The sequence below is a fragment of the Rhipicephalus microplus genome, chromosome 1, assembly GCF_043290135.1.
Source record: "Rhipicephalus microplus isolate Deutch F79 chromosome 1, USDA_Rmic, whole genome shotgun sequence".
NCBI lineage: Eukaryota > Metazoa > Arthropoda > Arachnida > Ixodida > Ixodidae > Rhipicephalus > Rhipicephalus microplus.
In genome coordinates, this window is record NC_134700.1 from 274,270,586 (window position 1) to 274,288,348 (window position 17,763).

The following is a 17,763-nucleotide window of genomic DNA, read 5'->3' on the forward strand; positions in this document are numbered from 1 at the left end:
AGAAAGTACTTAAATAGCAAAATACTCCTTCTCAAAAGTAATCAAAGTAACTTGAAATTGCTCTAACAAAAGTTCTTCATTCATGAACACACTTATGTATACATTTTGTGTTCATTGATATCTTTGAGATTTTCGTTGCATCGCCACAGTGTTTGCAGCCTGTGGCCTTGATTAAAAGACAAACGTAATTCACCATGCATACACTCAGATTAGTTGGTCTCTGTTAGTCTTTCTTCCTTTCTTGATCAACTGTTTATGCCACAACTGAAGCGTATACATGTTAAGTTTTACTCAAACATAATTCAGAAGTAATTTCTCCAAATCATTCGCATAAATTCATTCGCGAGATTACTCAATACAGCGAAACGTAATTTAATTATCTTAATTTCGTTACGTCTAGGTCTACGTAGAAGGTCCGTTGCTCTGCTGAAACAGACTGTGCTGATAATTGTTTTCTGCCCAGATGCATTCGTGCACAGATGCATTTGTGTAGACAAACACTTTTGATGTCCAGTAATACAAAAGCAACACCTAAAGTGGATAATTACGCAAAAGATAAAGCACCACATCACGCGGAAATGTTTGACACATTGATATACCGACGAATGATTTTTTTAGGGTGTACACTGAAATTTCATACGAATTGAAGAATTTCGCAGTATTGTATAGCACGGACATGTATACTGGACATACTGCCGGTTGTCCCGCAATAAGACAGATTTTTGGATGTCACTCGATCCGACTGTGAACGAGTGTGGCATGCATGTCCACAGCCACGCTGGTGACACCAAGTCACAAATACATGTGCAACCGTTTCTTCACGTCTTCTTAACCCGGGTGGTACAGGTTGACCTTTTTGACAAGCGCCAATGGAAGTATAGGCGGCCGTTTGTGGAACAGTCTGACGTGGTGGTGTAGTGAATCACGTTACTTGGCTGGCCCCGCCGCGGTGGTCTAGTGGCTAAGGTACTCGGCTGCTGACCCGCAGGTCGCGGGTTCGTATCCCGGCTGTGGCAGCTGCATTTCCGATGGAGGCGGAAATGTTGTAGGCCCGTGTACTCAGATTTGGGTGCACGTTAAAGAACCCCAGCTGGTCGAAATTTCCGGAGCCCTCCACTACGGCATCTCTCATAATCATCAGTGGTTTTGGGACGTTAAACCCCACATATCAATCAATCAATCAATCAAATCAACGTTACTCGGCTGCTGATTCGGAGGTCACGGGTTCGAACGCAGTGGTGGTGGTTACATTTCGATGGATGAGAAATTCTAGATGTCCGTGTACTGTGCTATGTTGGTGCACATTAATAGTAAATGTTTCCGAAGCCCTCCACAGCGGGCCTCAGAATCATATCGTGGATTTGGCACGTTAAATTTCAGATATTATTTTTGCCATTATTGGTGTTGTTGAAGCGATCGAGTCTCACGCAACCGATGTGCAGTGGCGCGCCACGGTTCGATGCGCAGTGTTTGCGTCGATTCTTGCTAACGCAGAAATACATCTGCTGCTGTCGTGGCACGATTTGGTGTATTATTCGCCACAATCGTTCTCACTGCATAATTATAGCCTACCAAGAGCCACTGCAAATACATATATTCACTGTTTTTTTAATTAAACACACACGTAGTAATGAACGTTCCTGCATATACCGTCAAGTGATGCTGGTACAGCATTCAGCGTAATCAGTACATATACATTGCACTTTGAGGAAGCACGATCTGTTTGGTTGTCTAAAGAGGCACTGATGGCGCTTGTTATCGTGTAGTACCGATGTGACTCTTCAATGTGAAACTGGTGTACAGGTAAGCCGTGGGAAACGAACTTAGTTAGCACAGTATGCCTCGTTTGTAGTGAAAGTCTTCCAGTGAATACGCTCGTACATGCATACATACACGTCTACAACGTATACCTTCCAGCAAGACCCGTATACAAGCGTTTATGTACCCAAACACGCACATTTCTCAACGTCTACCACGCTTGCGTGACCCCGGTCTATTCATTTCTTTCCGCTCGGACGTGCGTGATCAGCTCACGGACAACAGATCCGAGCGCCGGCCACGAAGAAATTCATTGAATTCGAATCCGCGTGCGAGGAACAGTGCGAGATAGCTTTCGATCAGCCGCTATAGCACGTCGAGAGCTGTATATATGTATGCAGCATATGTGCATATATGCTTAATGCATGTACATTCCCGCACCAGCGGCAACACGCACTCTTTCAAGGCAAGCATTAAAATACAGATGGATTCGGTTGCGAAGACTTCTTCGTGCGGCTATAGCTTTAGCGAAGGGGAAGGGGGGGGGGGGAGCATATTTTGCGAGTTCGGCTTGTCAGATAGCCGGGCCGAGCCGTCGCCTGCGCATATAGCGACACATTCGTGACCCGCTGGAGAACGTTTGTTGCGTGCCCGCGCATCTATCTCAGAGCGTATACACGAAGCGCCCCCTCTGTGCGGACGCGAAAACCAAGGCGACAGGAGCGGAGAGGACAGATAGCTTTCGCAGTGCGTTTTGCGCAGCTATAGCTATATCTACCGGAGCACATTCGCGAACAGCCCTCGCGAAGCACGTATAAGCTTGTGCGATGCCAGGCCTTTGCACGCATTCCTATATAGTTCGCCTGTACAATACCTCGCAGAACGTTGCCTTTTTTTGTTTCTTTCCTTTTCGCCCACGTTGGTCCAGTCGTGCGGTGCGTGCTTGCACGTTGTCTGATTTAGCTGTCTTTGAGAGGCAAAAAACTACCGTACATTGACAGGCGATTACACGAGACTCGATCGGCACTTGAGGCTTGCGAAGATATTCCATTTGTGAATCACCCCTGACGGTAATAGTTTTATTTTATCTCCCCGTGGCCGCTTCTCCATCTCGGCCACATCGGCCATGTACGTGAGCTGTATAGCAGAGCGTGCCTGATATTCAAATGAGTCTCAACTCTTTGCGCACGCGGCTACCGATGGTGTCCGTATAGTGCACGCACGACGGGGCGAAAAGCGTGCACAATACACAACACATGCGTAACATTTGGTGCAGAGCCATATCAAACGTATACGAGCCAATGACCTTCCGAACCAGCTATAGGAGGCAGCGTGCAAAAGGAAATCGTGCCGTATATCATTGTAGACGCTGCACGCCACACTGAGTTATCTCACACTGGCTTCATGCGCGCAACGCCATGATCGCGAAATAACGACCTCACCGAATCTTCGCGCGTGCAGTTTACTCCGACATACAAGTCTCCTGTTATGTGTGAATTAAGCTGAGTGAATGATCATCTGACATTTTATTTTGGTACACTCTAAAAAAGAGCGAGTAAAAAAGGGTGTCTTTTTGTCCCACAACAATAATCGTCATCTATATCGCGTTCCATCCTTGCGCTATCGTTCCGCGCCCGGTACATTTTGGTCACGATCGACATGGCCATTATCAGGGTTACATTGCATTCTCGATAGGAAAGTGGCCAGCGCCGAGTTTTCAAGAAAGGAAGCGCACGCAAGCTTGATGACAATTATTGTTGTGGGACAAAAAGACACCCTTTTCACTCGATAATTTTTAGAGTGTATACGGAAGTCACACGCACCAGTATACGCCTAGCGTTGATGACGTCAGATATATGAGTGCCTTTTTTTTTTTCGTCCGTGTTTTCTGTGCACTTTCAATTTTTTTTTTTCAAAATGATTTACGAACACACCCAAACTGCCGCAATGGCGATGACGTGAGGCACCACCATGCAGCAGCGTCACCAACGGAGGCACAGTGCGAAAATGCCGTGGAAACGTCATCTTTTCTTGCGTTAATGCACGACTTGAAGCTCGTGTACCATGTCCTGACGCCACGGTATACGTCGGGAACCGATAGTAATAGCTTTTAAGAAGACGCGGCGATTAATTTTTCAGGGAGCACTTAAGGTTAGTGGTACATTTTTTTAGGCTCTTGGGGTCCTCCTTCGTTTGACTCAAAAACAAAATAAACAAGAGAAACTCCGACAAGTCCAAATCTTAGTACGAATTTAAACAGCGTTACAACATACATGCATGCACGTAAGCATAGTCGACTTGACGCATTATATCACAATCATTGGGCATAATGACACCGCCTATCTGTGGCTTACAATTCATAGCAATGTGGTTAGGTGTTTACACATATACGTACGCCGTCATAACTGTTAGTTTAAATAAGAGAAACTCCGACAACTCCAAATCTTAGTACCCATTTAAACAGCCATACAATATACATGCATGCACGTATACTCATAGTCGATTTGACGCATTCCATCGCAATCATTGGTCATAATGACACCGTAAGCTTATCTATGGCTTACAATTCATAGCAATGTGATAAGGTGTTTACACATATACGTGCGCCGGCATAACTGTTGGTTTCTTTGAATTCCTCTAGATTATCCGATGCAATAAAACTATCGCATTTATTTGAAAAGGCACAATTGTTTATCCGATAATGCCTTAGAAGTTTGGGTGTGGCCACAGTCACTTCCCTAAACTATTTTTCGTCATATTCCGCATACTGCACATCTTTACGGTAGAATATATTTCAAATGAGTATCAGGTTGTTGCCGCCGGAATCTCTGGTTGCTATGTGAAGTTAAGGCTTATGTGCTCTTTATAAGGTGTTTTTTTTAATTATTATTCAAGAAGCAGATTTTTGCGCCTTTGAGACGTGGCTGCTACTATTATTATAACAGGAGCTGATATACTTACTTACAAAAACATTAATAATCCAGTACTAAACAAAAGAAAGGCAACGAAAAAGGAAAGGAGCCGGCGGACATGCCATGGAGACTGGAAATCACTGAAAACCAAAGTGTCACACGTTGAAAGTCCTTGCAATGTAGCCACTGTGAGGAATCACCTATAAATCGAGCGGTAAAGGTAAATACTCATAATGATGAACTTAAGGAATGTAAATTACGAATTACAGTATTATTGCCGAAATGTCCGTCATTCTTCATATTCGCTTGTCTCAAGCGCACGCGCTAGTTACACTTTGTTTCCTTTACGTTAAGCTTTATGGCTGCTATTGACTCTGATATTATCACTTTTGCCTCTGGTTCCTCTTGTTGAAGTACGTAACGGTACATAACGGCACATAACGGTAGCACATAACGGTGAATTTTGGTGGACTTGCCAACAAGCTGTTTTCTCATGCCCATCGCAGAGGCACGTGCGCAGCTGTGCACATATCTATAACCAATGTATCTTTTCTCAACGGCATCTTGCAGCACACAACGCGCATCTACTCTTGCACTATATCTAGTAAATCAAGCTGCATTCTCCTTAATACAGGCAGCCCACATGTACCTTCCTTAATGGGGCCACGAAATTCAAAGAAAGCTTGGTTTGAAAGTATATACTCGGGTACAGATGTCAGGAATGCCATGACAGCTCACAGCACAGATAGCAAATCACACTTACTGCAAGTTTTTTAGGGGGAAACAAACAAAAAAAAAACTCAAGGGTGCTACTTCTCCTTTATACATATGATGCAGAGAAGTGGACAGTACGGAAGTTTTTGGATTCATTTATACTGACATTTGGATTCATATATATTGTGTTTATTTGCTGTGTAGCTTTTGAATGGCGACTTCTGTTAAAAAACAGATCTCTGCCACGACCCTTGAAAGCGCTCAGGGATTCTAGTAGTATAACAAAAAAAAAAAGGGAGGGGGTGGCTTTCGGAGAGGGAGAAAAGAGGGCTTCGCAACAAGTGCTTCTTCCATGCAGAACTATCGCGGAGAGAAAGGGCCATGCGTTTTTTTGGACTTTCATGAGTAAGGCTAGAATAAATATAAATCATAGCAAGAAAGAGAGAGAGAGAAAAGAAAAAAATATGAGAAAGGTAGGGAGGTTAACTAGACTAAGTCCAGTTCGCTACCCTACACAGGGGAGAGGGGAAGATAGCCTGGGCTAACTACGGAGCTACCGGCGCCTGCTGTTGAACTTCAAACAACAGACAGCATAATTAGTGGTCAACAGCTATAGGCAAAAATCAAGAACGGCCTTTGAATCGGGTGCACTTATTCCCTCCGGGGAGCTGCCTCGCGTTGGCTCCACGCTTCGTAGTCTGCTATAGTGTTACACAGTAACAGGGGCGTAACCAGAAATTTTTGTTGGGGGGGGGGGGGATTACTTGATTTTGGGGAGGGCTTCCCCTTCAGACGTTCATTTTTCGCTATTAATGTCGAGGGGGAGGGTAAACGGGAAAGGGGGAGGGGCGGACAAGGTGTGCAACCCCCTGGCTACACACACAGTAGCCACACTAGCGCTCACAGGAATCGCAACGAAAGAGAGCGAGCGCGTTTCGTCGTACGCACTCGTCGGAACGAAAAGAAGACAAGAAGCGCTCGAAGCACGCGAGCAACAAGTTTCCGTTAGCTCCGCTAATTCCGGACAGATTCGAAAACTTTTTGAGGCAGCGGATTTGTGAGGCATTAAGCGCCGATACTGTGGTCAGTCAATAATCACCCGAAAATGTGATTCAAACTGAGTCCTTCAAGTGGCGGGTGAGATGGACGCGTTTCCGCGGAAGAGAATGGTGGGAGTTTACATTTGATCGTTTTAAGCAGAAATGAAAAATTTTGGTCAAAGGGGAAATTAATGATGATATACTTGCTGGGAAGTTTACACGGAAAAGGCGCATTTCTTTTAGTATTGAAGTGACGATCGAAATAAGAGAGGTTAGTGCATCATGGTGACGTCGGCTACTCTTTTACGCTCAGTGGACAAAATAGGGAATAAAACATAATAAGGGCACATAATACAATGCAGTAGAACACAACATGGGAAAATACAGCCCAACAGAACATCACATGAATATCCAGAAACGTATTTGCCAATATGTGTTATGACCGTTGGTTAAGTGTTTGATTAATTTTGTGAATTCACGGGATAAATACGCAACGCAAAAGAAAAAGAAGAAATACAGGGACAGACGAAACAAAAGAGCGGGTACCACGAGAGCTCGTGGCGTACATTTCTTTTTTTTCGTCTGTCCTTCTTTTTTGTTTGTTTGTATTTATTCAGTAATGTCACATGCAAACTCACCTGAGCTTCCGTGCTCGTAATTTCATAATTTCATGCCGCTTCTTTATATACGATTAATTTGGGTCATTCTCGGCCGAATGTTCAAGCCATTGTGGAGACAGTCTCAAATGTAACGGATGCAAATTCTGCTTGCCTAATGAACTTGAAACGATGAATTACCGGGATATTTTTGATAGGAAAATAATTTTAAGTCACGTGTGAGCCTTCCAAACTTCGCAGAATGTCTTCCAGGTGACGTTTACCCAGAAAATTTAATCCGAGGTCACAATATCTCGCGGCAATACAAAATTTGATTTGCGTGTTAATCAAGAATTTTCCGGGACTGGTTTGATGGTCGGTGAAATTAGTTGCTTTAATCTTTCTGCTGTATAAAGACAGGATGCGCTAGGTTTACATGTACGTTTTTGTAATAATAAGCTGGGTACGAATATTTCAGCAATCAATACCGATACTACGGAAGATACATTTTGTGTTAAAATATTTTTCCTCCACTGAAGCTTGTATATCCTATAAAAGATCATAGATTTGAAAGAAAAAAATTCACATTTTTGTATCCAATGAAACGCAATTTACTCCACATAATGCTTCACTTATAATAACGTTCTTACCACAATAAAAAAAGAGATAATGCTTTGCTTTTTGTAAATTAATATTTATTATGTTTTCAAGCAAGAAAATATTTTTTTTTTTTGAAGTTCATTCCTGACTGCAATACTCACATTGGCCCATGTGGCAGCTTCTCCACATGGCTCATCCATGTTACAAGCGATACAACGGAGTTTTTTGCACCTCATCCCGCAAAATGCGATGAGCAGGCATACGATAATGGGGCCACACAAAGGAAATGAGGAGGTTTGAAGCCACAATGATATGATCGGACAGTATCTACGAGACAGAGTAAAAGTGCCATGCGGTGAAGCCACCGTATGAACCAACAGAAAGGTCGCCGTCAATGATGAGCTTTAAAGGTTATTTTCTTGCTTAAAAACTGTAAAGCATGTCCCATAATAGGAGCTAGTCATTTGCCTCGACATGAGGTATAAAGCTCACTTATAATTTGGGAACAACAAGTGTCTCAAAGCGGTCAAACATTACGATTTTGTCAAACTTATTTGTTTTCATGAGACTTAAACACTTCAGTGGCAGAAAAATACTTGAACAGAGAACGTGTATTCTTAGCAGTTATATGCAGTTCAAAACACCGAAGTAACTCACTGTTGCTGTTTTTCTGTTTTCTTTCATTTTTCACTCGGGATAAAAGTCTGCATGGTCATTACATATACAGTAAACTTCCTTCGCTAGCATGAACTTCTTCATTAGCTGCCCAGTTTTTTCGTCAAACGTCTCTTACGTTCTACGCACTTCATTTATGGAAGAACCTTGATAACCGAAATAAATATTTAGGGAGTCGGGATATTCAAAAGCCATCAATTAGTAAGTTAATATATTACAAATTATTATCGCATCGTGAATACTCTCGGTAATATATTATTTAAACAGGCGTGGTGGATCACTTGAGTGCGTTTATTCATCTATTTTAATAACATTATCCCTAGTCATTATTGGTGCGTTTCGGACGGAGGGGGGATATCCCTGACATAGAATTGATTAACGCTTTCATCCTTAAACATGTATACTGCAAGAATAAAATGACTGAAGAAGAGATAAATGATCCTTTAAAAAAGCATCAGCTGCGCAACGGTTGACTGAAACATTGATCAAATTGATCCACTTCTGTTTACACGTACCCAGCGCCGCAAATGTCACACTGATAACGCGGCAGTTTGGGCTGTCAAGAGGTGGCAATACGTCAAAGGCAAGAACGCGGCGTACCTCGGTATGAACAATGCGCAAAGCATCCGAGATTCTCTGCGTTCAGCTCTACACCTGCACAAAGCAGTCGCACAGACGAAGAAGCCCGTTTTACTACACTTAAGGGACAAACGTTAAAAAGAGTGTAAGACCTGACAAAGAAAAGAAGCTAGCGACACAAAAGAACGTAGACACGACGCACACCTCCATCATGTGACTCTCCGCCACTGGCGCCCCAACGACTGCTCTTCTATTTTGCACTGTTTCTTTTTCTTTTCTTTTTTTCGTGCACTGTAGCACTTGTGAAGCTCCCACGGTCCCCTCTTCTCATCTTGATAGTTACTCGCGGCAGCCACCGTCACCTTCTTCGCGGAAACGTGTTGTTCCAAATGTCGAAGAACGCGGAACAAAAGAAAAAACAAAAACACGTAAAGCGTCCATTCGACAGCTTTCCTGGCTCTGTGAGACGAAGCCACCACCTGTCCTGTACACGGCGCGCAGCACACTCACTCGCGGTCGCAACTGTACACCGAGCACGCAACACACACACACACATAATGTGAAACAGAAACACATGCGCGCGCGAGACACAAGCGTCGTCTCCCTCATAAAAGGTACGCGAGTGGCAGCAGTGAAAGGGGAATCCAGTGACGTTGCTGCTGCGCCTGTTATGTACGCTATTCTCTCGGCTACGTGTTTTTCCGAGCGCAATCCCCTCCCTCTCCTCTGCCAGCGTATTTCTTTTGCTGCACAGAGAAAGCTGTAAATGCTTCCTTCATCGCCAACGAGATCGTAAACGGAGCCATTCCTCTCTTTTTCTGCTTGTGGCCAAGCGTCAGTGCATGCCCCCTCCCCACCTTTCGGTCTCCCCGGTCCTGCCCAGTTGCCCCTCATCTCTCCGGTTGTTCTACCAACAAAAAAGCCTCGGTTTCAGAAGCACCTTCGTTAGAGAGAGCTTGTTCTTGACCCGTGTATACCCCTCGTGCGTCCACCTGACGGTCGAAACGAAAACGAGACGAGACTCCGAAACTCAAATAACGAATGAAAGAGGAACGGAAGGTTCTGGGTATATAGCTGCGCAGTGGTGTTCCTTTCCTTCATGCCCTCTTCGCCCCTAGACAGCCGTTGCTTTCACCTTCGTTTACAGCTTTCCAAATGACCTCACGCACGAAATTTCCCGGCCAACTCCTAAAGGTTTGACGCGGTTAGCGAGAAGAAGAAAAAAGAAGGCGAAACACTGGCGAGCTTAAGTCGTACTTGGTTTGTCACCTGCAATATAGAGCCTGAGCTCAAGTTTTGTGTTAGCAGCAGTAGCCAATCTCCAGAACGACAGAGCACACAGCGTGACAACGCATAATAGTCGCGAAAGCCCGAGAAAAAAAAAAATGAAAGTATAGAGGCGATCGAGAAGGCTAGAATCACTCAAGGTGCACTCTGGGGGACCCTTAACGTGGGGCTAAATGAGGGCGAAGCACTGACCCGGTCAGGCACACCACAAGGTGAACCAAAGAAGAAAAGCTAAGTGACGAACGGAGCCCCGCGGCTATGTCGGAGACAAAAGGAAAGACGGAAGGGCGCAGGGAACGCATAAACGGGCCACCTTTGAAAAGAGACACCCAAACAACGTCGGGAGGCATGCGGAGAGCAGTCTCTACTGTGCAGGAAGAAGAATAGACACACGGCTGGCGCTAGAATCTGGGCCGTAAACAATCTCTCTCTTGTTCACAGTCAAGCCACGCCGAAATAATGTAGCGGGTACCTGCCGTCTTACAACCAAGATCATCCAAACAACAACGGCGACAACATGCGACGAAAAGGAGTGGGCGGAGGCGCTCGCCCCTTCGCGAGAACTCCACGGTGCTCCAGTAAGGACTTCGTGTTGATGGCGCTCGGCCCTCCCTGAAAACGCGTCCAAGGTCACTGCAGGGGTTGAACAGGTAAAGTTAAGGTAGAGAGGGAGGGCCGTGACAGGGCGGGTTGCTGGCACTGCGGTGGATGAGGGAGCACGCTGCTGAGAGGCGTCGAAGAAACCAGCGGGGCTGCCCAGATGACATCGCAACGGGAGCGAGCATTTTCTCACGAAGTCGTCAAACCGACTGAAAGCTTACTGCGGGGGTGGACGAGATTTCTGACGGCGGCGCCCCCCGCGCACCGCCGGAGAGACGTTAAAAAGCCGGGCTGGACCCCCCCCCCCCCCAAAAAAAAGGGGGGGGGGGAGGAAGGAAGAGGAGTCGTGCAGCGAGGCGCAGGCAGGCAGGCAGCATGATTGGAAAAGGTGTATTCATCGCAATGCTCGCGAGTCGTGTATGTAATACAGGACCTCCCTTGTCGACGAAGATTCCACGTATGAGAACATTCCCGAAAGACCACGGAGGTCGTGGAGTGAACGGGCGGCGAAGAAAGCGACACCATTCGCAGGTGACCCTGTGTCCTTCCTACCCGATGCTTTTCCGTTTCTTTCGGGAGCGCGCTTCTTATTAACTGAAGACGAGTGCTTTGCATTGAAGCCAACACAGGGTAGCACTACAGACTCACGGCAGTCCGACAAAAGCCTCGTCGCTCCGGCAAAGGACGAGCGGGAGATGAGGGCGAAGAAGTCCTCCAAAGCGATCGCCGTGAGTCGCGAAGCTGAATGACAGGGGAGAAACAACGGGCAAGCAGGCGGCAACAAACCAATAGCAGCAACCTGTCGCGAAGCGGGCAAGAAATAACGAAATGACACATCGCCGTCCGGCACAAAGAGATGACGTCGAAGCGCGCAGCAAAACGAGCGGCGAAATATGCCCGAGAAAAAAAAATGTCGGTCTGGGTGTGTCTGGACGCTTCTTTGCGAGTGCGCTCTCTGTAAGCAGTCGTGGCGCATCAGAAGCGTTTGCCCCTACACACCCCGAGCAGTTCGGACTCGTCGAAACACAAGAGAGCACGGAGGGAGGGGACGACGACGAATGAGAGCTCTGTCGAAGCGAGTCTTCATCTTGCGCCTCTTGCAGCACGGCTCGGTTTGAAAAATCACCAGCGGGTACCCCCCCTCCCATATCCCGTGTTCCTCCCCCGTTCGCTGACTGCTGCTCACCGCCGGCGCTGCTGCTGCGTAGCCTTTTACTTTCTCCTCGGTGTGTCTCCCAGCAGCGGCGGTGGGACTACTGCTCTCTCGCGGCGCAAGTAGCAGCCGCAAGCAAGCGAGCACCGGCGGCAGAGAGTCCTTGAAGTGCCACTTGCCCCGCCGGCATTCCCGATGCGCGTTCGTTCTTCGGCGTGGCAGCAGCAGCAGCAGAGCAGTGTTCTCTTGTTTTGTTTCGCAGGCCGCTTGTGCACGGCGCGGCTCGGTCGGTCGGTCGCTTGGTCGGTCGGTCGGTCAAACGCCGCGTGGTGGCAGCAGCATCGGTCGTCGTGCGTCGTGGCATTCCAGGCATGCTTCTTCCTTTCCGACGCCTGGACAGTCGATCCACCGCGCGGCATACCACCGCCATCCTGATTGCTTTCTCCAGAACGCCCCCGACAGTCGCTTGCTCTGCATTTCTTTCATTTTTTTCACCTCTCCCGCGAGTTCGCATTCGCAACAGAACGCGATGCCGTTTTAAAAGAATCGGGGGAATCCGAACGGGACGGAACGTCAGGTGTGATACATGCTCGGCCCGAGTGTGGGTCAGCACCCGGCCGCGGGGAACCGTTTAGAACGGTCGACAAGGGAGGTAATTGGTTGGCGATAAAAGCTGAGCGATGCCTCACGCACGCTGACATGTCGAAGTTGCTCCGTTCGCTTTCTTTCTGCCAGTTGTTTTCCCCTCCTCGCCGCTGTGCAAGCTCGCCCTTGTACACAGATGCGTGTTACAACGCTCAGAGAGGCAGCTCTCGTTTTACGAAGCGCAGAAGAAGTTCCCGGCAGTCTTCGAAACGCGGATGCCTGAAATACCTTCGTGCAGGTCGACAATCCGCTTCTCCGAGTCTGAGTTGTGAGACGAGAAGACCGGCAAGAAAGGGGAGCATCGATTTCAAAATTACTGCCATGTTTGTTCATTGGCTGTCTCTCGCACTACGATTGAATGCGGTGGTATAGTGAGTTCACGCGTTCGAACACAGCGCACCGTTGGAAGGTGTTAACCGGTGCTCGTGAGACGCCCGGACGCTTGCCACCGATGAAAAATCGACACCAACGTATACCCAGTTGTCTTCCAAATTATTTTTTTCCCACGCCAACGTCTGAAAATTGCCGAGTGTAACGCCTCCTTGCCCCGGACAACAGTTATTTCTTCTCGAGTGACGTGTTCTACGAATCCCGAAACTGGAACCCACGCAGAGCTCCCACTGACAGTGCAAATAAGAGGCCAGCTCTTACACAGGACTATCACGAGTCGATGTGAACTATACGCCAACATTGTGTGAAACATTGCTGCTCATGTCCCTTGCCTTATAATTATAAAAACATAAGCACTCACTCACATACACGCTTAGCCTGAGTCGGCGATGAAGGCACTGCTTTTGCACATTCGTGTTGAATCACGACGTTATCTACAGGCGTGAAGAACGGTATACCTATATTCATGAAAACACTGGCTTCGCCATGCCAACACCACGACTCTTGTTTGGCGAAGACAGCGAGAAAATTAACGTTAAATAAACTGGTCGAAACACCGCCACCTCCCATTCATGTACCAAGCTGACACAGCGTTGTCAAGTCGTCGCTTCGTTTGCTGCTATTATAGTATAATTAACCAACTGTCGGCAAAGTAGAACCTGAACGTATATAGTACAAACGGGAAGACGAGCATTTATTTTCCGTGTTAGCGCCAAGATTATGTGTCGATGGTCAAGAATTCCAGATATGTTCTTGTACGGAAATGATATGTTCCTGTACCTTTCTGAGAAAGTTGCCCAAATTCATATGTTTCTGTTGTTTTTGAATGCGAACACCATGATTCCCTCCTGCTAAAGAGCCTGCTAAAGGTGCCGACACTGAAGCATATTGCTCTCATTCTCTTCGGAGTACCGATGTTCCCACAAAACATCTTTAAAAAATTGGGGGAACCTTCGTTTCTCTCGGACTATTAAGTAACGTTTTTGTCGCTGTGAACCACCTTTAAGAGTTGAACGCAATATCAATATCATGTCCCTATAGTGTGTACTTCAAACCCTTGGTGCATGCTCTATGCTTGTCATGCATGCACTGCAAGGTAAGAAAAACGAGAGACAGCACAGGGTGATGCGCATCACCCTGTGTTGTCTCTCGTTTTTCGTACATTGCAGCGCTTTACAAACATGAAGACGGACCACCTGGCCCCCATTACCGCCTGACCATCTGACATGCCGTTGCCCTCGATTTGCCGCTAAAAGACGGAAGCTTTCGGACACATTGCGACAATTGGAAGATCGGCCACTCTCTATGCAGACGCTACTGGAACACCGTCTTCGCCTTTCGTCGGCTCAAAAAGCAGTCAATACCGTCTTGTGCTTTTTGAGGATTACCGGCCTATGTGACCGTGCACCTTCAACTTTTGTGAAGTGCGACCGCTGCATACGCGTCAGCCCGTTGACTGACAATCCCCCCTTTCTCTCTCTTTCTATATATATATATATATATATATATATATATATATATATATATATATATATATATATATATATATATATATATATATATATATATATATATATATATATATATATATATATATATCTTAATGCCCCCTTCCCATTCCCCCAGCGCACGTAGGGCAGCAAACCGGGCATGTGCCTGGTTAACCTCCCTGCCTTCTCTCTTGTTACTCTTTTCCTCCTGCCTCCTTATTAGCACTTAGTGCATACTTTTTACTGTATGTTACTCGAGAAGTTTAAATTGTGGATCAATACAACGTAATAGATAAATTTGAAAGTGGCTTGCGTCAGTGAACCTTTCACATAAGGCTGCATTGTGGGTAATGGGTGGCATGCTCTAAACGACGAGCAATTATGCGCGTGGAATGCTTTCGAGCTTGCTGTGCACACACTACATGGCCTTAAGGTTTTTTAAAAGGGTGAATCAATCATTGAATCAATCAATAAATCAATCTTAAGAGAATACGTAGAGTACCATGTGTGTCTTTTGTGATTGGTGGCCAGCTTTAAACAATGAAGTCGTTATGATGATCACACGGTCTGACGCCCGATAGTAATGTATGCTTGAAACACGCAATGTTAGTGAAATAATGCATGTTGTATTGCGAATCGTGTATATACAGGACGCTGGTGTTTGTAAAACATGAAAGGTATTTTCACTGCCGCATTTTCGATCAGACGCGTGACTGTGTGGTACAACACTTGTTTGCCACGCAGGCCGCCTCACTCGGACTCAGAAATGTTTGTTAATTATCTTTCGATTTTTCGGTCACGGGAAAGATTATGAGTGTTCATTGGATACCAACGACGCCGACGCCGGATTATCTGTTAAGCGAGCTCGTTAACCCTATTGCTTTAATAGTAGACGGGGTTCAAGTACAACGCATGGGCGTCGGCAGAGGGGGTGCTGCCCTTTTCAACCCTCACCACTTGCCCCACACCAGCCTTCAAACCCCGGAAAGGAAAGCCCTGCTCACCCCAATTCTTGCATGGCGTGCAATGCGTGCAGCTAATGCGTTTTCACGCCACTTCTCAGCTGATCCCTTTGAGCGGCTGGAGTTTCAAGCACAGCTTCCGAGGCTTCCGTGTGCAGTATAATCTCCGAGCGAAAGCTTTCAGCTGCGACACACACGACATTATCCCCCTCCCCCTCCTTTTCTTTACTTTCATTGAGGTGACGAAGCCCGTTGCGTAAAAGACGTAAGTACGGGCATTCCGCAAACCACGCCCGAACCGAAAACGGTTTTTCGAAATACACGGCCGGCCCGGGAACTTCGACACAAACAACACAGGTGCCTCACGAGCAAAACGACGAAGGATCTGCGGTGAGGACGTCCGTGGAACGAGTACTTGTGGATACCTACGAGGAGGGGGCTAAGAGAGAAAAAGAACAAAACTAAAACCTTTTAACCGCCTGTCAAGCGTGTTAACTTTTCTTTTCTTCTTAAAGCATTTCTTCAGTTACTTTTTGTTTGTTTGCGTTTTCACCTCGGTATATATGCCGTTCATTGTTCAACTCACATGGAGAGGCCTTTTCGAGTCAGTCTCGTTAGTTGTTGCTGCCATTTGGCTTTTGCGCCCTCCGGAACGCCCGGTGCTCCATTGGTGGAAACCAGTTCCAAGGAGACGACAGCGGAGTGATGGAGAGGAGGTGCACAGAAAGAGAGAGAGAGGGAGCGAAGGGGATGAGTGTTCGAAGAAAAACGCTTCGCTGACACAACGCAATCTGCGGGTAGGAAAGAAGGAAAGAAAAAAAAAAAGGAACGTGAAGGAAGGCAGCGTAGCCTGCTCGTTTTGGAACAATGGTCCGTTAAGTGATCGCTCATTTCTGCTTGACTCGTGGCGCTTCCTTCTCGTCACACCATTTTGTTTCCCTTCACCGAGTCGCTATAGCATCGCTATTGACGCATGCGAAAGTCCTCCTACGCACTCGTCGTTTTCATCAGCTCCTCTTCTGTTTGCTCGGTGCTAGCTTTCCGTTCGACTGATTTCGAAAGTCCCTTTTTCTTCTTCTTTTTCTTTTACCCTGCTCGTATCCTCGGCTTCACGATTCTTCTCCCGCATTCTGCGGCTTCTTATGCGAAGCGCGCGTTCCTTCTTCGTGAGTTCGGGTAGCTATTCTGCTTCTCCTTAGCGCTTCTTCATTAGGCCGAAAACTTCGTCATTCGCGTTCCTCTCGTTTGGCTCCGTGCCTGCGGAAACGATTGCGAAAAGATGCGGTGAACGCGAAGGCTTTATCGCGATTCTCGTCGTAGCGAGTCGTGGAAACGGGGAGCCGTAAGTTATCTTCACCACGTCTTGCATTTTCGTTTATATTTATTTTGAAAACGACGTCTTCGTGGACCTATAACGTCGTTTTTGAGGAGCAGGGTGTGATGATGTAAACAGCATGTGATTGCGACGACAATTACTCTCCAAATTCGATAATTATAGGGCGCCTTACAGTCACAAACTGAAACCCAGTTTGAGTAGGCTAAAAAAACAAAGTCCCCGTGAACAAAGATTGCCTGCAGCTTTTTCATGTACAACAGAGGACATTGTCGGCGAGAACGCTGCGGGCAAGGACTTGAGGAAGAGGGTGAGAGGATATAAAGAATGAAAAATTGCTCACCCACTCTCGAATTTGTTCGGTGTTGCGGTTGTATATATACCCGAGCACACCTAAATACACGTACGATCGTGTATAAGGCGCAGTTGAATTCCCCCATTCCCCTTCTCTTCTAAAAAAAAAAAAGAAAAATTCTGGCTACGCACCGGGTAGGTGAGAATGCATTGATTTGAAACTAAATGGCTGTCTCAGCAAGGACAGGTCAGCAAGCAGCACTCAGCCAAATTCATGGGTGTCTGAAAACCACAGTTTATGATATTGCCGAGTGGCGAAGGTCGCAAGAAACAACCGCGTTAGCTATGAAATGCTAGAAAAGGGGAACAAACGACTGGATTATTATTTTTGGTGTGTAGGTGTTGCTAATGCACATATAGCTTTTTCACAAATTATCATGCTGCTACATGGTCGTCTCCTCGCCAGTTTAATGAGGCAATATTGTTCTTAATAAATAATGACTCCACCAAAAATATGGCCACCAAAGTTGGCCACCACCGTTCCTAAATTATTCAATATGAAAACTGATAAAGTAGCTCGTAAACAATAAAAAAAAGAAAACAATAATCAACCATCGTTTCACACGGGAGCACAGATGTCTCCCATAAACCACGAGATACACACAATCCACGCGCGGCATACTCTCGACGCACCACGTGTGGCAGATATTTCGGCGGTTACGAAACACCACCTTG